This window comes from Furipterus horrens, unplaced genomic scaffold (assembly GCF_987537825.1).
Source record: "Furipterus horrens unplaced genomic scaffold, mFurHor1.1.pri manual_scaffold_3, whole genome shotgun sequence".
NCBI classification, from domain to species: domain Eukaryota; kingdom Metazoa; phylum Chordata; class Mammalia; order Chiroptera; family Furipteridae; genus Furipterus; species Furipterus horrens.
Genome location: NW_028327173.1, coordinates 185,698,667 through 185,720,193, shown reverse-complemented (window position 1 = coordinate 185,720,193; position 21,527 = coordinate 185,698,667). Strand labels below are relative to the sequence as shown.

At 43.7% G+C, this 21,527-nt stretch overlaps 1 protein-coding gene and 1 long non-coding RNA gene across 2 annotated transcripts in view; one reads left to right on the top strand and one right to left on the bottom strand.

Annotated features, from left to right (window-relative positions):
• The window catches only part of RAD51B (RAD51 paralog B), a 556,308-nt gene that overhangs the window by 152,948 nt on the left and 381,833 nt on the right, over positions 1–21,527 (bottom strand). The gene's annotated exons all lie outside the window — the stretch shown is intronic.
• On the top strand, positions 15,776–20,219 carry LOC150016957 (uncharacterized). Its single transcript, XR_016510080.1, has 3 exons — positions 15,776–15,955; positions 18,824–19,109; positions 20,082–20,219. It is a non-coding gene; the product is annotated as an uncharacterized LOC150016957 (long non-coding RNA).

The following is a 21,527-nucleotide window of genomic DNA, read 5'->3' as shown; positions in this document are numbered from 1 at the left end:
TAATGACCTTTATGCTGTTAAAAAAATAAATGACCAAAGTGTGTGTTTATATATGCAGAGATGTATATTATACATATGTGTGTGTACCTCATTTGTGTTTGTGTGTATATACCAAGAGTGAAAGAGCCAGCTGTTTTAGCCATTTATATTTGGGGGATGGGTGGGTAATACAGTAAGTTCTGTTGAAAGGAAATTATGGGAGAGAATCTGATACCCTGAATCATTCAACAAGACAGGGTTCAGAGGGCAAGTGTGGAAATAAACTCAGAAACTAGCTTCCTGTTTCTAAATCAGTTTTTAAAAAGTAAACATAAAGTTTGAATTCTTTTTGGAAGTTAGGTTTTGTTGCTGTTGTTATTTGGAGGTATTTTGTTTGTTTGATTGTTTGGTTTGGTATCTCAGTTGATTTTTCTTGCATAATTCAATTGGGAAATGAGTAGGAGTGGGCTATTGTAAGGTCCCTTTCTATAGAAATCACCATCTCCAGTAAATTCTTCCTCCAATACTTTGAACACCAGGTTTGTGGACTTGCTATTCCTCCCTCTTCTCAATTATTTCCTGTAACTTGCAAAATACAGATCTAGAAATCATCATTTGAATTTATTTAGAATAGCTGATTGGGAAGTCAGTCAACCTCTCCTTATTAGAAGATTCACTTAAAGGCTGGAAAGCCTCCTGGGTAAATTACTTTTAAGTGACCATGTGGGATCCAGGAAGGGAAATGACTGCCGTTGTGTAATAGGTGGAAGCTGCAGCCTCTAAGCAATGTGGCCCCAAAAACTGCAGGGCCCAGTTGCGAAGCTCATTGGTAGATACGTGGATGCATAAAAACGATAGTCAGGGGAGCTCACACTTACACAAAGCATCCTGAGTTGTCACACAGTAGAACTTAGTGATGGCCTGAGTAGCACAGGAAAAAAGTGGCACAACATATGGCTTTTAATTATTTTTTAATTCTACCTTTTAAATAAATCTGGATCCACCAAAGCAGTAATAGTGCCAAAGGTATTGTTCTTTAGAATAGCTTTTCCATATGTAAAAGTAGAATTGTTTCTTTAAGTTAAATCAATTTTCCTGAGTCTTGATTTGAAGTCTCTGGATGCCAAATTAGACTAGTCAAGTTACAGTAGGAAATGAGCCAGATACCTACCAGAGCCCACGTTAAGTGCTCCTGACTCAATATGGAACCCATATGCTTAATTCTACCCCTCCAGAAATACTGGCACCAATGCTAAGCTATCCTGTGATTTGTCTCATTTATATAGTTAATGCAGAAACTAATTATGATTTGCTGCCTAACAGCGAAAATGAGGGAGTAGAAAATAGAAATCCTAGGGTTTATCATTACTTTACCACTAGGTTTTTAATTTTTCTCCCTGACGCACTGCTTGTCCACAAACAATATTTGCTTCTTCACAGGCACGTCGTGAGCACTGAAGTATCCGACTCCCGGGCAGAACGACACCGAACCCAAACTGGCCCATGTTGGCTCATCTCGCTTTTTAAGACAGACAGCAAGTGGTCTCACACTTCTTTTGATAAGCAAATTCTGCATCTTGTCCTCTCAGAATCTTAGTGAAGAGGTATCTTAAAGGACACCTAGTTCAACTCTCAACCAGTACAAGAATCCTATCTGCTTGAAAGATCCTTCTTTTGTACAAACGAAATCCCTAAGGCAATTTTCTCTTCATATACTGAAGAGGAGGAGGAAAACATCTGCCACCTCTTTCTTTCTAAGAACGCTTTCTGCACTTAAATACCATGTTCTCCCTTCAACCTTTTTTTCTTTAGGTTAAATAGCTCACTTTCATCGTTCTTCAGAGATCTGATTTTTCCATGCTTTTAATCATTTCAATTACTTTCCACATCCTCTCAAAATGCAGAAGCCCAAGCTGGGCATGGGAGCTGAATGAGAGCTTTGCTTCCAAGCGTCTCATTAGTGCCGAACACGGTGACTCAGGTTTTCATGCCAGGCTCCTGTTAGCACAGCCTGGCATCCTGTTATATTTTAAAGTGCGCTGAAAACATACATATAAATATATATACATACATAAGTAAAACTGATTCTTTACTTGAACCTCTTTAACTATATTATCAAAAAATACTTTAAACATGATCTTGTTTAAAAGTGAAAAATCCTCAAACTATTTAGAACAGTTTTTTCCTAAGATAAAACCCAGACCTCACAGGGTTTTGACATATTTAACCACAGAGCCACACCCAGCTGGTACTGATGCCTTGTTATCAGTCCCAGCTCTCCTCCTGGAATACCCAAATCCCATGCGTGTATCGGCAAGCTCTCTGGAATCAGAGAAAAGGAAAAACGGTTGGTGCAGTTCTCTGGGACTTGCAGCTCAAGCTGACCACAGTAACGTGTGAGCAGCTTGCGGCCTCCATGGGGCTGCAGGTTTCAGGAAGTGTGGAACTGTCAGCTGTGTGGATGTTTTATACTCAGGAGTCTGGGCTAAAAGTGACAGAGAACCAACTCAAATTGTCATACTGGGCCAAACAATAGGTAGGGCCTACTAATGGGTCACACTACCATGGCAGCTGCACCTAAGTGCTCCAACGATGATGAGAATCTGTCTTCCTCCACGTTTAACTCTGCTTTCTGGTGTGTTGGCCTAAATGGTGGTAACAGGCTTACATTCTGTCAGGTTAGTGACCCTAGCAGATGGGGGTGGGGGTGCCTTTCCTGGCAGTTTCAGCTCAGCTCTTGTGTTGAATTCTCATGTCCTCAGGTTGTTTCACATACGTATTCCTAAAACTATCACCAAAGCTCTGCTTGGTCTGCTCCAAATTCAGAGCCAACCTCTAGAGCTGGAGGGTGGCATCAGCCCCGTGTGAACCACATAGATGGAGACTAGGAAGGGGGAATCGCCAAAGGAAATTGAGGTGCTTTTTCCAAAAGAAAGGGGAAGGGAAGAACACAGGTCTTTCCTCCTCATAGCCTTTCAGTGTCTCCTCATGGCTTTCAGGGGGCCCACAAGCGGCACAGTCCCCGACTCACAGTATGGAATCGGTAAAGGCTTGAAGAGTGAATGCACTGGCTAGCAGCCTGGCCCTTGGGACCAGTGGCCTGTTACCAGCCTAAGACCTCAAACACTGAACGGCTACAGCAGCACTGCCAAGCAATGCACAAGAGAAAATGCTTGTTGGGTTGCAATGGGGAGAGAAGGTGAAGGGGAAGGAGTTGAGAAGACACAACCCTTTCTGTATCATTTCAGGAAAGTCAACCCAAGAATTAGAGAAATCACTTATAATGGATCTAAGAAGCAGCATATACTTAAAACCTTTAATGAAAATCCCCTTAGCCATTTCTTTGATCCCCGATTCAGTGAAGTTCTGATCAAAAATTTTCAGTGACTTCAGGGTGGCTCAGTAAAACAGTCAGGGTGGCCAGAGGAACAAGGCTGGATACAGAGGTATGAGGTGGCTTACGGGAAAGGGAGGAAGAGCCGAGGGCCACAGGGAAGTGAGCGACTCTGGGGCTCTCGGCATTACCTACCTTTCAAAATTCATTTAGGGGGTTTCTTGCTGAATACCATAGTAAAATGAATGCATATTAGCAAATGATTACAAAGTTCTGAGACTCACAAATACTGTGCTGAAATGTGCCACAATCATGTTTACTATGGCACAGTGATTAACTTTTAAATTCTAGTTTAGTTTGCCTTCTATAATCACAGATAGTCCTTTGCAATTATGACTTGATATTTAATTTATGACTGTTTTATACTGTGTTTTAATAATACCGTCTCAAAGATTAATATCCACTCATAGTGGTTAGAACTTGAAATAATTACAGTCTGTTTACCTTTGGTTCCTTGTTGGGTCTTAAGTTAATTATAAAAATATTTGTAAGTAATAAAAATAACCTCGTTGGTTAATATGGGCATTGGTTTTAAAAGCAAAAGAGAACCAGGAAATTTAGCTGGATTCCCAGGGGAGCCTTTGGTTGAGAAAGGCTTGGGAAGCACCACGCTAGATGCCTCCAAACGTAATATACTCTTGGCCTCAGCACAGACGGAGAAAGCAATGCAGAGGAAAAGAGCAGGGAAATGGAACAACACTCTGCAGAAAGAAAAAATCTCTGAAGAATAGCATTTTTATTCTCTGTGTGCTGTGGAGGAAAACAGGCTAATTTACACACAACTTCCCCTCTTAAAAAAGGGCTAAACTAATAAGACACTGAGAAAAATAACTGAGATCATCAAATTGATGGAGCAATAACTATGCGAAAAACATTTTATTACCTATTAAAAATTTAGCTTGCCAAAACAGAAAAAAGAAAAAAGGAAATACACACCCTCACCTCTAAAATCAAACATGAAAAACATGTTTGCTGGATATCTTTCCTGCGTGTCCTCCAGATTCACTCGTTGTCCCTTCCCAGCCTACTCCATGCGTTGGACCTGGCCTGCTGTACCACACCCTTTCCTGGGTTCGGCCACTGGGAGCACCAGCAGGAGACAGGAGATGGCAGAGTGGTCTTGGGCAAGGGGTTGCCTGCACCTCTTGACAGAAGGGCTCACACCCTGCCGGGCAGTCCTCCCAGTCTCCTGTTTCCAGAATCCAGCCCACCCCCTGGCCCTTCCCAGGTCTGGGGGAACAAACGGAGCCCCTCTATTACCAGCCATGGAATACTGCACAAGCCCTTGTGGCTTCCCCACACCCTGTCCACGCCACTAAAAGTACTGTGATCATTCACATCTCCTGAATGATCCAAATCAAAGCGTGTCATCTCTCTCGTGATGGGATCCTGGCTGATGTAATATGTAATGTATTTGGTTGAAGAGAAGTAATTGGGTTATAGAAAAAGCACTAATGGCAACCTGTGCCTCATTTTATTTCTAGTCTTAACATCTACTATTTATTTTTTTATTAGAGTTGAATGCAGGCCAGGCCTAGGCATGAGGAGGTTTATGACCAGAAAGCCTTCAGTCCTCTACTCACAACTGAGACATGAACACAGAGCGGGCGGGAATGAGGGCTGCTCGGCTTTGTTCACATCGACACATCCCTGGTGCCTCCTCCTCTCTGTCCTCAAAATTCCTACCTCATCCTTACAGCCTGTGGCTCTTTCCTTCCTAATAGCGTCCAGGACAGTGCTAAGCACTCAGTTAAGTTCAACTGTGGAGACGTCTTACTTATTAATGACTAATAAGATGATGCAATTAGTATTGAATAAAATATGAAAGGAAACTGCTCTAACTCCACACATCTCGACAACAGGAACCACGTCTCAGCCATGCTTCTGGTCCCCACACCTAGCACACTGCCCACGAAAACACTTACTGAGGTGAATTAGTGTTAAATTCTAAGGGGCAGTCAGGTGGCAAGTGTTATGAGCAGCCACATTTGTGTATCCTGAGTGTGCACTCCTACTGTGTGCACAGGTTCCCTCTCATTCTTCTTCACAGAACATCATCAGTGTCTCCCTCAGTGGCGTGTAACCTGTTTTGGGTCATGGACTTTGCCTCCTGAGAATCTGACGAAAGCAATATATCTGCTGCACAGCAACAGATAAAAATATAGGTCAAGGACTAAGGGTAAAAAGAATACTTAGTCAAGATGGTCTATACAGTCCTGAAGCAGACATGCTCCCTTGTAGAAAAAGGGCAGGGCACTCCAGTCCAGATTTGGCAAGAATGGAACCGAGTGGAACTTTCTTTATTCAAACCCTACCTTCTGATGACGAATACCTATGGTTGCTGTTGATGACAGCTTTCATAAGGGCTGGGCACCGTGCTACGTGTACACATCTTAACTCAGCCCTCACTACATCTTTATTATGTGGGTACTGTTGTTATCCTCATTCTTAAATGACAAAGTTGAAACACAGGGAGGTTTAGCAGATTTCTCAAAGTCACAAAATTAGTTTATGAAGGGACTGAGATTAGGACTCAGGTAGTTCCACTCAAATCCTTGAGCTCTTAACTCATCTGCTGTTGCTCCCTCACTAATGAGCTAATAATAATACCTGCTCCTAACTCCTCACCACCAGTGGAACTTCATCAGCACAACTTCCCTGAGCACTCATTCCAGCATGAGGCACTGTTGTTCATTGCTGCGGAAGAGGTAGAGATGTAAAAAAGAGCTGTGCCCTGACTGGTGTGGCTTAGTGGGTTGGTATATCCCACAACTGAAAGGTCACCAGTTCGATTCCCAGTCAGGGCGCATGCCTGGTTTTCGGGCCAGGTCCCCAGTTGGAAGCCTGTGAGAGGCAACTGATTGAAGTTTCTCTCCCTTCCACTCTCTCTATATATAAATAAACAGAATTTTCCCTAAAGAAGAAACACATACTAGGGGCGGGGGTAGTCAGGTTGGACACCTCATTTGCATTAACAGTACAGTACCACATGGCACAGCTGAGGAAGAACCGGGTCAAAGCCTGAGCACTGCTGAGGTGAAGCCCTGAGTGGATGGTCAAATGCCGCCTGAGAGGTGATACCAACTCCAAGGGAGGAGGATATCTCCAGATGAGAATGTGAAGTGATGGGCAGAAAAACAGTCATACTCTAGAAAGAAAAAGTATATTCAGCATTAATCTATAACATGATACACAGAAGTTCATTTCTTACACATATCATTTACATGATAGAAAAGGAAAAATGTTATAGAAGTCAGGTCTTTTATGTCATTAGAAGACAACATTGAAAAGCAGGAAAGTTCAGAATGCGACACATGGGAATGTGTCCTCTGAAAGGGTTAGTAAGGTCTTCTAGCCACTGGTAACTGGAGGTGCCCGTCCTAGCTCCTTTTCTCAGCTTCTCCTCCTGCCACTCCTGGCTGCTGTTGTAGCTTCTAACCTACAAACGCAATGGCATGCCCTGGTTATCAGCATCTCTGAACCCTCTCCTGCGAGTTCTCTTAGTGTCTAAATATCATGATTGAAGGTCAAGCTTGAACTCTCGGAAAATGTCTCTGCGTCTGCTTCCACCCTCCAGGTACAGAGCGTCTGAGCAGCACTTCCTCAGAGGCAGCGCTTTCTGGGTTGCATTGTGCCCCTTCTCTGGCACGCCTTTCAGTTCTCTAAGGAACACCACTCTCAGCTGCCAAGGCCTCGGACTCCATGGCATAAGCGGGGGCTCAGATCAGTAGCTGGCACGTAAGCACTCAGTAAAGTTTGCTGATGAACGAAGAAACTAGCAAATGAATGCTCACGTCTCTGGGCCTCCGAGGGACCCCACGCTTGCCGGCACGGGCAGCCATGTCCAGCTGCCACAGGCTGACTGACTGTCCGGCCCCTTAGCTCGTACCGGTCTCACCCTGTATGTTTCACGCCTCCCATCTGCACCCACTCCCAGATCCCACGGTCTCCCTGGTGTTCCTGTACTGGGGTCCGGAAGGCCTATTTACCGTGTCCCTGGGCTCTCCTTGGACCTAGCATTTCTGGGCTGCATGCTGCTGGGAAGACTGCCCCCTAGGAACAATGGCTGTTTTTCCTCTCTGGGTTCTGGCTTCCCCTTTTGAAATTCTCACAGTTGTCATATCTACGAGTCAAGGTTATTAAAACCTTGAGGCATCTGCAAACATCAAACACTACCCATAAACAGGGAAAGAGCACAGTACTTTTTAATGCTTCTGTCTCTGCCAAATGTATCCCTGACATGTGAGAGTTACATGGCCATGGGGCTTTGTGTAAATACATTGATAGAAGTGTAGACATACACACCACTGTGCCGGAGTGGCAGGATGTACTTTTAGAAAACAGTTTTTCCCATATAATTATATTTACCCGTCCACCCAAACTGCACAGGATACAAATACTAGCACACTGCAAGTGTATTTCTGTAGAGAGCGCCACTAATGGCTATGCCAATTTCTCCATTTTGCTTCAACCTGTGCACCTTTGAGCAGAATTGCTGTGATTCCTCCAGCTTCGTGTTCAGTCCTTTTTCCACTAGGCTTGCAAAGTCGGAAGATTTTCAGAGGCAGCCCTTTGCATTATAAAAAATGCATTTTAATTATTCCTTTTTAACCAAACCTTTCAAGGCACTAAATAATAGCATTTCTGGTAATTGTGCAAAGCCAACACCTTTTAGCCTTGGGCTTGCAGGCACGCCTCCTTTTAATCCACATTAGGATCCCAGCACACGTGCCCTGCACCCCTAACTTCACAGGGGTTTGGTCTGCCCTGGCCTCCACTGGAGGTTCTTACCATCCTAACACAAATCAGGGAGTAGGCCTTTCAACAGAACACATCTCTGAGGCCTAGAGGCAAGATTCGATAAGGTGCCACGTAGCTCTAGGTCAATGGTTTCCAAGTCTCCAAAAGCTCAAATTAGCCAATCAAAACACATTTATTGAGGACCACTTATGTACAGGCATGAAGAATGATACACAATCATCAGAAATGCGGCCTTCACCTCTCCAAAGATGGTCATGATCTAGAAGAGAAGGCTTTGAATTTAAACAGATACCCAATAATACTGGCCACAAAGGTTAACAGCTAATAGGAGGAAGCAAAGGCAAACGGATATGTGTAGAGGGGATTGGGAAGGAAAGTGGAATGGGAGCTAGAGTGAAAAATAATCAGTCCATCGGTCTCCCAAAATACAGGTAAGAAGAGGTACCTTAGGAGCAGATTGTCAAAGTCCTTGTGAAATTACAGAATATGTTACTTTGCAGTCCTTGCAAACCACCACTTGGATTTATTCTGGATCTTTAAGGTGTCATTCAGAAGTTGAATATAGTTTTTCAGATATGGATCAAAAGAAGGACATTATTACTATTATTATTAGCTTAATTATATTTACTAATTTAATTAGTGCTTGCTATGTGCTGAGCATTGTTCTAAGTGATTATAAATATTAACTCAATGACTCCACACAGCAATGTTATGCAACCAGAACACTTATTTTGCCTCTTTTACAGGCGGGGAAACAAAAGTGCAGAGTTTAAGCAACTTGCTCAAGGTCTATACCTGTGCTGCCTCTCCTGCTCCAGAGGAAGAGCAGATGATGGACCAAATGCTTCTGTGTGCTGAGCCTCTCAGAGGCCAAGAAATAGCAAGGGCAGAGACTGACTAATCAATAATGTCTTCCTGGAGCTTCTTTTGAAATCTCCTAAGACTATCCCTTACCAAATTGTTCCAAAAGCCCCCGTGGCACCAGCATCCTGTCATCCAAAAGGAGGGAAACACAAAGTCTGCAAGTTTACCAAATGTATAAATTGCCTAAGATAGACCCGAAGTGGAAAGAGGGAGGACAGAGGAAGACGAGGTGGGAGAACCAAGGGGAAGGGAGTGGCGGGGCCGCCCTAGTCTGGCAGAAGAGCAAGATTATTTTTCTCAGACGTGCAGGACTGAGGAAGAAGATGGTAACATCATGTCCCCAACTCTGCTGGTTTTCCCGGTTTCCCGTTTTTGGTTTTACACTTCCTTTTAGAATGAGATGGACTTAATTTTTAAAGCTGTGGGGAGTTAGTGGTTAAAGGCAACAGGAAGTAGCAGGAATGTGGCACAGTGGGGACTAGGAGCCAGAAGGGAGTGCAGAGGGAAAGAGAAGAGCTGTACACTACCGCGCGGGGAAAGAAAGATGAGAGGCATGTCGGGAGAAAGAGGAGAAAGGCTGAGAAAGCTTCTCACAGCAAGAGCCAATGTTCTAGTGTGACCCTATGAAAGACATTCTTCCAGACCCCTGGGTCCACATCCCACAGTCTGAGAAATGCCGTTGGGATACTTGGGAGACCACACCCCCCGAGATATTTTACACTTAACAACTGTGGCCACAGCAGATGATGGGAACAGAACAGCCAACTTCAGAACTTTCCCAGCTGGAACAAGTAAATAAAACATTTCACTTCATGAGCTCAAAATGCTGACAAATCATGTTATATAAGGAGTGAACCAGGAGGACCATGTGCTGGCTCAAAAAGAAATTGGTGCAGGGCAATATATTTTTGCTACTTCTTCACCAAGAGGAAGGCTGGCGGTCAAGGGGATGCAGAGGAGGGGCCTCTGCCTCTGGTGGGACAGTTGGCTGAGCACCACAGCAGCTCTGCCCATTTGTGAACAGTCATGTGATTCCTATGTAAGCTCACCTTGGAACTATTAGCTATTTATAGTCTAATGCTTGAAAGTCTCTTCAGGCTCTTAAAGATATTAAAAGGATGATACATTTAAAAATGTTTGTCATAAAGTTCCTGGGCTTTCTGCCCGCATTGATTTAGTCCTTTTCATATAAAATAGAAAGCATCCAGTGCCCAAAGCTCCGGGTCTATCGCAGGGCTGCATGACACACGTGGACAAAGGTGACTCAGGGCCAGTTTCACATGGAAAGGCCTCTGTCAATGCCTGCTAGTAAGAAACAAGGCGAGAAGGGGTCATTACACTCTCAGGTCCACCTGGGCGCTTGGGGCGGGCACAGAAGAGGGGACGGACCCATCTGAAGGGCTCCATGTGTGGAATGGAAGTTAAGCAAAGGGGTTTTGGAGTCAGACTCACCTGAGCGCTCACCCCACCTCTGCCTTTCAGTGGTTCTGTGATCTGCATTAAGTTACGTTGGGGCCTTCATTTCCTCATTTGTAAAATGGAGGGAAAAGTGCCTGTCTCCTAGGGTTGTTGGGAGCAAAATGAACTCATGCAGGTCGAAGCAAGTAATATAGCAAAGCGCTGGCACCTACTAGGAACCCAGTGAATGGTAGGTATTATCATTCTCAGGCCCGTCTAGTCATTAGGCCAAATAGGAATTTTATAGAAGAGAGAATTCAAGAGGGCCCAAATCTACCCTAAGGCCAAGTACTTTGAAGTGAAAGGGAGCCCCAGTTTGGAACTGATCATCTGTATTAAAGCTGGAACAAAGAAGCCATCCAGGTGATCTACAAAGTATGACTCTGAGCTAGAGTGGACCTAGAAGGGCTACTCCCAATAGAAATGAATTCTCAGAGCTCGCTATTCAGGGATAAAGAAATGAAAGAGGGCTCCTTTGGCTTTTGTATGACTGACCTGATTCTATTTTCAGTTTTATCTCATATATCTCATATACTGTTTTGTTCTGGTTCAAAACAGATAAGTGACTTTCAGTAATCATAAAAACTCCCAGTCTCCTTGGGCAGCCTTTTTATTGTAGAAGTAACGTAGGATTACCAGATTTTGTAAATAAAAATAAGAACGCCCAGTTAAAATTTCTGATAAACAATGAATATTTTTTAGTGTAAGTTTGTCCCAGTGCAATATTTGGAAGGAGTATCCTTAAAAATTACTTGTTTATCTAAAATGCAAATTTAACTGGGCATTTAGTATTTTATCTGGCAACCCTAAACAGTGGCCAAGAAGTTGCCCTTTCTAACCTGCAAAATGGCAAAGCAAAGTCAATTCCCACCCATAATTAGCACTACATTGGAAAATACATCCTCCCAAACCCCCATGGTTTCTGGGGCTGTTCCTTCTCAGCAAATACAGTACTAAGTTTACAGGCTTTGAAAAACATATCATTTCTCCACTCAGGGATTTTGTTTTTTTTTTAATATCCCAGTTGAGAGAGAGAGAGAGAGAGAGAGAGAGAGAGAGAGAGAGAGAGGGAGGGAACCACCACAATGGAGGGGATTTCCCCTCTAGTGACATGTAAATAATTATTGGTAAACTGACATTTAAGATATGACGCTTGTAAAAGTTTTGACCTCCTGCTTTTTTAGCTTGTCTAGCAAGGCCAACAGGATACATTATGTTCTTCCAAAAATCTCTCTCTTTTATTCTTCATGAAAAAATAATACACATACAGAAATTACATTTCCCTAAATGAAGCAGCATTTTCCTTGGCAGGTTCAATGTCACAAAATATTGAACAGTGTGAAATTAACCTCCAGGGCCTGAAGGGCAATGCCCAACAGTGCTGGTCATTGTCTCTAGCTACAGCTGCAGCCTGGCTATTCACACTGATCCCAGAGGGAGAGGTCGGCCAGGCCGTGAACAAGGCCACACAGTAGGTGGACTGTCCATGCAAACAAACAAATGCAAAACTCCATCTTCCTTGATTATAGCAAAACCAACTGGGTTCTTTCCTTCCTGATTGAAAGCCAACAATATTCCTGACTTTCCAAAATATCCCAAAACAACCCCAGGTTCAAGGTCCTTAGCAACTTAAATTTAGAAATAGGCTTACCCTGTGGAGACCTGGGAATTTAGCAAATGGTACCATTTTTCTTCTTTTTTTTTCTTCTCAGCCCTCCCATCCGCTTCCTAATTCTACTCAGGTACAGAAATTATCCCCTTCAAAGACTAGTGGCCAATGTTTCAAGAAGTTGTTGGTTTTTCTTTTTTTTTTTTTAATCTTCTTGAAAGTATTACATTAAATTTCTGGGCCAGGGTGCAACAGGCCTATGGCCAGGCTGAGCTGGACAAACAAATGGAACTGGTTCTAGCTCACCAACCTGGCACAAAAATGTGCTAGTCAAAGAAGCATTTTTTAAATCATGAGGAACCACTAGTGAAAATCCACTGGTGGTTTGTTTTGGCCCAAAAGGGGGTAGCTGCATAATGAATCATGAAAAAAAAACTGCAGAAGAAAAAGAATCATCTTATTCCCTTGGTATAAAGCATACAGAAGGGATAGAGTGAGATGAACTGCTTCTCTGGAAAGCCTTCTCTGATACAGTCAAGAGAAGTCCGAGCTTGTGATTCGCTTGACTTGCCTGGTTCCGGCATAGATATCTAGACACAGTTTAGACTCTCTGACATGTAGATTGATCCATCTTGGATAACTCACTGTCCTCCACACACATCCCTAGCTCTCCTGCCCCTGAGCCTTCCTTCTTTAGCACTGCTTCCCAACTCTCACTCATACCTGCTGAAATTCTACCTATTTGTCAAAATGCAGCCTTTGGGCTTTTTAAACTTCTGAAGTAGCCTCTGGGCTACTTCTTCTGGGAAGGTGTCCCTGAAATGGTCTCTCTTTTGCTTCTAAATTCCTAGTGTCTTTTGCTTTTTCCACTTCTATACAGTTATGACATCTACTTGGAATTATGTAGGGATGGACTTACCTCCCACACCAATTATAAAGCCCTCCCCCCACCCCACCCTTACCCAAAGGCGGGGACCAGATCTCATTGAGCCTCAGCCAAATGGAACAGAGGGCAGGCACTCAATCTATGTCAGCAGGACAATGCAAATATTAACCACATCTTTGATTTCTTAGTAATAACTTCTCAAGGAAGTCTTTGCTGATGACCTTTCTGATACTACACAGTGCTTCTACCACAGAATTTATGACATCATATTGAAATTATCTGTGACATATAAGTTAGACTATAAGCTCTGAAGGCTCATCTATGTGTCTGCAGTGCCTAACATAATACTTGAAAATGAGAAGGCATGTAAATAAATACTGAGATGTTCGAAGTGTACTATAAGTTCTTTGAGGGGAGGGTCCATATGTTCTCATCTTCTGCATCTTCTCTTTATAATCGAGAAACATTAATTGATGTTGATAGCTGAGGTAGGTTCTGTAGCAAACACTTTCTTGATTGACATAGGTCTTAGCATGAGATGAGCAAAAACATTTAAAAATCTTCCTAAATATAAATATTAACTTGAAGGCTTCATGTACTTTAAGAAACTTGAAACGTAGTTGTTTTAAATGACTTCCTGGGTAGCCCTCTTCCCTAGCCTAAGATAGCCTCAATATTTTATTTTGCACTGCAGCATGACCTGCCTCCCAATTACGATCGTTATTTCGTAGTTTTAAAATAAGACCAACTGAAGTTTAAAAACCGGATTGTGGTGATGGTAATATAACTCTCTCAATTTACTAAATACCACTGAATTGTTAAGACTTACAATGGGTGAATTTGTGGTATGTAAATTATACCTCAATAAATCTGTAAAAAAAAAATTAACTTCTTATTCTTCATTCTGACCTCCAGGGTCTACCGTAGTAATAGAGAGCATGGCTGCTCCTTGTTAGCCAGGAGAAGCGTCCACACTGGCAGCAGTGCCCAGGCAGGTCACAAAATGTAAACAGCTCTGCAGAGGTCACCACAAAGGAGCCGTTGTTCTATCTCACAGCCAAGGAAGAACGGAAAGTCACCGTGGAATATCTACTCTTTCTTGCATCCCTAATGAGAAACATGTGAAGGAGGGCCCACCCACGGGTCAAGTCAGCCTTTAGAAAGGTCCCGTTTCTTCTGCCTTGTGTTGCATGTTTGCTGAAGTAGACCTCTCCCTGGGCCTGCCATGAGAATGGTTTCAAATGATAGAAGTACCTCCAAGGGCCACCATCAAAGCACCAATGGATTTCCACTAGTGGTTCCCCATGATTCGAAAAACACTTCTTTGTCCAGCACATAATTAGTGCCAGGTTGGTGAACTGGAACCAGTTCCATTCATTTGTCCAGTTCCACCTGGCCAAGGGCCTGCTGTACTCTGGTCCAAAGTATATACTGCTCAGACCCCAGTGGGTAGGTGAAAGGCATAACTTGCAATGTTTAAAAGCTTTAGGCAGCATCTTGGCAACACAGATCCCGCAAATGTCTGCATTCTTTCTTGTAATCCATCAAATCTGAACTTAATCCTTCAGTTCTTTCCATTTTATAGATAGAGAATATAGCACCAGTATCCAAACTGTCTCAATAATATGTCAAGAAAATGAATGATTATATAAACTCTATTTGTTAATGCCCTAAAGAAAATGCCTTATTAATCTAAACTGTTATTTATTGTAACACTACCCAAAGAGCAATGCTGCTATTCCCATTCAGAAAAGCCCCACTTTTCTTCAAACTCTGGGAGACAGTGACTTGTTTTAGTAGTAGAAATTGATATAAAGTCAGTGCAAGTAAAACTAAAGTTTGCTTTGGGTCTAAAGTGCTAAAAATACTGGCAGACATTATTTAAACATATTAAAATGGTCTTACAAAAATAGGGAGTAATACATGCAGACTTGTGCTGGCCCAACATGGAGCCTTTTGCAAAGATCAGATAGTCCAAGAGGCCCACTTTGATCTGACCAAAACTGGTATTTAATCTCCTGGGTGGAAGAAAGCTATAGTTCTTAGATTAATTACCCGGCCACAGATCTGCTGCCAATCTGCTCCTAGTGTCTCTTCTGAGTGTGAAATAAAGTGACCATTTACTTCCAACCAAGTGGCAGAGCTAGTCTGTGCCGGAGACTATGTATTCCTTCTCTACTCATTTACAGATACATAAAAGGTGAGCACATCATTCATGTGCATTGGGAGCAGCAATCCATCCGTGCTACTTTGTTCTTTTTTTAAGTTTGCCAAACAGAGGACTAGAGACTGACAGTGGGTGATTCTTGGAAAGAAACTGAAAACTAGAGGGAGGTAATTTTACACGTGAAGAGCTATCTTCTTGGATGAAATGTACACATAAAATGAGACAAAGACTGAAAGACCTTCTGGAGGAACCCATGCAAAGTGTCAGCTGGTGTTCTGCAGAAAACTGACTGGGTTCTGGCAACTGGACGGTGGTGGCAGTGGGTGGGGAGAGGGGGTCATATTTAGAACCCACAGTTCCAGTTACTTTGGTCACATGCTCTGCAGGAAATTGATCACTACTGCCTGTCACAGGGACCAGAGGATCAAAACTTGGACTCATTGGTTAATCCTGAAGGAATTTCTGACCTTCCCTTTTGTCTCTGCTGCCCTCAACTATTAAAACATAAATAAACACACCCACCCGCTTTGGTGTGAAATGAGGTTGCATCACCTTTTTGGCTCCATAACCAAGACATGTCTTGTTAATATTCTACTGCTCTGTAGAACCAAGTGTGTGAAAGCTTTGGGTTTTCAATATATGAATGAATGCCAGTAACCCAGTGATCAGCAGCCAAATGTGAAATCAGATTCGCTGAAGAGAGGCAAGCATTTTAGGTCTGCCTTTCAAGAAGCTGCGGCCCCACCCAACTGCTCAGGTCTAAGTGGAAGTGACTCAACACTGCTGGGCTGCATTTTCTTTGGCTGGCCCATGCCTCGGTGACCACTTCTGAGAGAGGTATGCACAGGGTGAGGGACCTGAAGGAGTGCACAGGGGTCAGAGGCCTGGGGTGTAGGGACAGGAGAGGACCCAGTGGAGTGGGAGCCACCTGGGCAGTGGAACTGTCCTTGGATCAAATGCTTTTCTACAGGCAGAATGATTCCCAGGCACGGGCTGTCCGCACTCTTGGAACTAATCTTTCCAGACACTTCTCTGAAGAGTGAATGGCTCTGATCAACCCCTCTCCAAATCAGAAAGTGAGGAGGTGGAAGCACGAATTTTAAAAGCTGGCTGCATACACAGAATTCTCAGTAGGAAGGCAGATCTGCTCCCCGGGCACAGCCCTTGCAAGCCCCTAAGCTTAGGCTGCCAGGCCTCGAGAGGCTACAGCAGTAAGAGGCCATGGGGGTCTTTATCTCCTTGCTCCTCAATTAGCCAAGGGAAAAAGAAGGAAACTAGCCTCTAGGAATCCTGGACTGAACAATCCTAGCTATTGTCACAGCATTCAGTTTGTCTTCTATCAGCAAAACCATTTACATCTCCCCAGACCTATCCCCAACCCCTATAATCTCCTTGACTGTCACTCAACCCATGATGGTTCCTGGGGAATCGCAGGCCAAAAGTGAAGGATTTCTTTGTTCCCATCTCTATGATAGGATGGCATGTGGTCCTGAGTGCCAAGGTACTAAGATAAGAGGGGTGCTCAAAGTGCCCAGATGGCCGGAGAATGAAAACCCAGAGAACAGAGCCAAGTTTGCACAGCAGACAAGGGCCACTGTGGCCGGGGCTGGAAGTGGAGTCCTTGTAGTCCCCAGGCAGCAGCGGAACTAAAGGGAAGCCATCCCCCGACTCAGCTGGTGGGAGTTGGGCGGCTTCCCAGCTGGAAGGGGCTCTCAAACACATCCCTGTAAGCTACCCGTGAAAGACAGAGATGCCGTTAAAAACAACAAACAAAAGGAGCTGCTAATCAAGGGGAACTTTAGACTTAAGAATGGGATTCAGTCATCTTTCCAGAAAGATGCATGTCTGGACCAAGGCCCAAGAGCATGACATTCAGCTGCTGTACCCCTCTTTGGGGTCCAAGTTTGGAGGCACTGAAAAGAGAAGAGATTCACAAAGGAGGCAGATGGAAAGACCCCCATACGCATGCAGGGGCTTCCCATAAAGAAGATTATAATTCACCAGGTATAAGCAATCACAGTTGTAATCACCTACTGGGAACTGAAATAATACTTTTGATAAGAAACCAGCAAAGACCTCAAAACTTATATCATTCCCTTTCCCACGAAACTTTGGAAGTTATAAACACTTGGTGGTTGATGAACAGTGCTGGAACCACCCCAGGTTCTAACTCCTCAAGACACCCCAAGCAAGGACTTTTTCCGTGGTTGAGAAAACAAAAGCATTTTGCATAGACAGCCCAAGTGGCTTAATTCTTCTCTTCTAAGATTAAAACTTACAATAAGACTATTTTGCTGACAATTGCGACTCCCTCCAATTCTTTCCTAATATTTTCAGTATTATCTAAATTGTTCATAGCTATATTTTATCTTCCACTAATACTTTGGATAGAATATAAATACACACACACACACACACACACACACACATGAATCAAACAGAATAAGACAGTGGAAAAAGAGAAACAGTAAAATCTTGATGCTGCTGCTGGCAAAATCCATAAACTGGAAGGAATTGCTAACAAGACATTCTAATTTAATTGGGCTTTGAGAACTATTTAAGTTGTTTCTAGGGTTAATAATCCCCCTCTCCCAGACCCCTGAAATTCCAGCTGCCTTGGTTCGGGGGTGGGGGGGAGAAGGGGTGTACCTGTGACCCAGCCCCGTTCAGGTGACACCAGGTTTAAGACTCAGGGATCAGCATGGTCTGTGAAGACTGAACCTTCCTACCAACCTTGCCTTGATGGCTGGATGGTTAAGAAGTAAGCAATAGTCTTCTGCTGGACCTGAGTTTGCAATATGTTTTACACTGGAAGACGGTGGGGAGGCAGAACAGGGGATTGCTTCTACCTTCTGCTTTAAATGTGCAGGGAGACAGAGCAACTGAGAGGCTCCAGGGAGCCCCATGTTGCTCCTCCCACTTATTTAGGTAGCGGCAGTGAAGACTAAGTGAATCAATCTTCATAATCAGAAACAGCTGCTCTGTTTATAACTTACCCCTGCGTACACCACCTTTCAGAGAACTTTTTTTTTTTAATACCACATTTCTCCTCGCTGGTGTTACTATCCTGTATGGACTTGGGCTTGTGTGGATGAACAGCACTTGCTTACCCACAAATGGACAAAATCATATTTGATTTCTACAACATGAGTTGAAATAACACTGAGTTTCGGTCAGTTTGCTGAATTATAATGTTTCAGGCCAATATCCGGTTACCTCTTCTTTTATCCTGCTCTACTCTACGTAGACCCTTAGGACCAGCACTCATGCTATTTTAAGTGTGATAACACAGGGGACAAATATGATCGTGAGCATGAGGTGGCAATAGGAACAGGATACCCTTTGAAAAGAGAATGCAAGCACTCCGTAAGAGCAAGAATTCAGGATGTCCTAGGTCACTGCTGGTGGCACTGTCCTTTATCACTGGCTGCAGAACACAGGGGCCAGATTTCCTGGAAATAAAAAAAAGGCCTTTTTCCTGAATTTTCTCTTGACGTAAACCATTATCTATTTGCAAGAGATGAGGGGATAAAAGCATACACATAGGTTAGAACTTCAAGCCTTTAAAAGAGTCATTGCCTGCTTCCCAAATGGCCTACTGAAGTCTCATTTATTTGCAATTATTTCCTCTTCAGACCAAGCTGCCTAAGGGTAGTCTGTTAAAATTGATTTTGTTGGTTTTTCTTTCCTTCTTTTTTTTACTAGGTTCCATGTTGGGCTGCAGTTAAAGTAGCCCTGGCACCAGCCCTTCACTCTGCATTCCTCCACGAACAGAAACTTTCTGAGTTTCATCCACAGGAAGAGGCGGCTGCAGGGCTGGGAAACGGGAGATGAGGCGGTCAGGGGCAACTGTCCACACAGGCTCATGTCCACCGCCTGGAGAGCAGCATGCAGAAACTCTCCGCGGGGAGGCTGCGCGCCACTGCAGGGGCCCGGGGAAGTCTGTGGGAGAGGAAGCGAAATGACTTGCAAGGGGGTTTAGTGAGAAAAGGCAAGAGAAAAGGCTGGCCCCGGGTTCCGAGCGGCAAGGCGGCTTACCACTCTGTAGAGTTTATTTTTGTTTATGCACACTAGCTTTCTTGAGAGACAAAAGTGATCTGCTTTTTAAGGACCATCCTCATCCCCCTCACACCTGGCCTGATCACTCCCACCCAAGCGCTCAGACCTCTAGCAGCCCTGGTGCGGCGTGCAGGTCTCCTGCAAGGCTCGTGGGCTCTGATTGTGCTGCCATCATGGGAGAGATGCAGCCGTCCTCCGCAGGCTTCACCACCCGCCCCAGGAGGCTCTGTGAGGCAACTGGCTGATTCACAACAAATTTATTTTGCCCTGGCCAGGTGGCTCAGTTGGTTGGTGTGCCGTCTCGTACACAAAAAGGTTGCGGGTTCAATCCCCGGTTGGGGCCTGTATGGGAGGCAACCCATCGATGTTTCTCTCTTGCATTGGTGTCTCCCCCAACCCCCCTCCTTCTAATCAAGAAACATATTTTTAAAAAATTTAAAAACATTATTTCTAAGGCCTAGAGTTACAGAAAATTGGAATATAACTGAAAGAACTTCTGTGCCTGTCAATGGCTCTAAACTATCATAAAATATAGCAAAATCAAATGACAACTTATGAAAAATCTCACAGTAATCAAATTATGCTTCCCCATGATAGCCAGTCAAGTTGATTTACATACAATGCCCTGGTGTGTTTAAGAATGTGTCCTATACCAGTTCTATTAAAATCCCCTAGGCACCACAGCTAGAGTAATCATTTCGCAGGATCATTCATTTCTTGTGGTTCGAGGATGTCCAACACCAACGGTCAGTCCCTCACCACATCTCTCAGGCAGAGATCCTGACTCTACTATTAAGTTAGAATGTTTTACAGCCAGCTATCGTGCATTTAAGGATACTTCTTCAGGGGGGTTTAGTAAAAGCGATACAAGCTTCATTATTTTTATTGTTTTTGTTGTTGTTAGGAAAATATGTCATGGAAAGTTCTAACTGCAGCCTGAGAACTCCATGGACCTGGCATGAAGTAGCCGGCAGCAGCTATTCTCCGGGCACCTTCATCCACCCACTGATTGTCATCTCCAAACGTAATAAAAGCTAAACTTACAGGAATTATTTGGCTTTCGGATCTTGGAAAATGCAGTGTTGCTTAATGTTCAGCTGGAGTCATTTTGCCCTCCACCTCTCTCTCTCTCTGTATGTGTTGGTAAGTCTCCTTTCTCCCTACTTTAAGATAAACGTTCTTTCCCTTGGGCCTGCCATTTGCAGAGCCAGAGTGCTCAGTCACGGTGCTAGTGGTAAGAGATGACATCGCTGTACTCATTTCACCGCCGGAGTCAGTGCCACGGACTTGGCTCTAACTGTAATAACGGGAAAGTGGGCAGCAGACACCCGCATTTGATGAGGCCACTGTGCCTCGAACCCTGCCTATCAGAAAGGTGAAACAACTGCCTTTCTTGGTGGAGAACGTGACCTCTTAGCTAAAGAGGGGTCTTGCTGTAAGAAAGGCTTTCCCAGTCCATTAGTAAGATAATTCGCTAGATAATCTGTTCACATTTCTTTTTTTTTTTTTTTATTTTGGTTTTTCAATTACAGTTGTCCCCTTTTCCCCTAATTTCTCTCCCCCACCCAACCCACCCCCTCTCCCGCAATCATATCCCTCCCCGTTGTCCATGTCCATGAGTCTTTTATACGGGTTCTTTGACTAATGTTCACATTTCTAAGAACTAAATATGGAACACCAATCTTCAAGGGACACAGAAACATCACAAAGTGGAGCAATGCTGCTTCGATGGTATGTTCATGGCTCTAACAGTGAAATAACTGGTGTTGCGATATGACTGCAAGGATTTCTTCCCTCTGTTTATAAGCACCGACCCCCTTAGTATGGTCTATGAGCTGAGATCAACGGCAGCTTTTCCAATAGAAAGCGCATTTGGTTTCAGTTCACTTTCATAATGACAGAGACCAACCCTCAGCAAGATGGAGAACATTAAGCTCCATTGTTCAGGCTGAGGGTGCCTAGCTTGGGTGGTAGGAAGCAGAACGGGTCTCTGCTCTGGAGAAGAAAAGGCCTGTGGGTAGCTAACCTCATTCCCAAACAGCCTCATTTTATTTTTCCCTCCCCTTCCCTCTCGTCCCTTCTTTTTTTAAATGACAGTGAATGAAATCAAAGAATCATCTCAAATCATAGAACTGGAAGGGACCTCGAAAAATCATCATCTCACTCAGCCTCCTCCAGAAGGTTTTGTTTCTTAAATAGTTATATAAACCCCAAGGCATTGTTATTTAATAAGGTCTAAGGGCAAAACAAGAATTTTATAAATTATTTTACTAAGCCCCTTGTGGAGTCTTTTATTATCTTAAATAATGAGAAAATGAATGAGATTCTTTAAAACTTGGCAGCTTTAAGA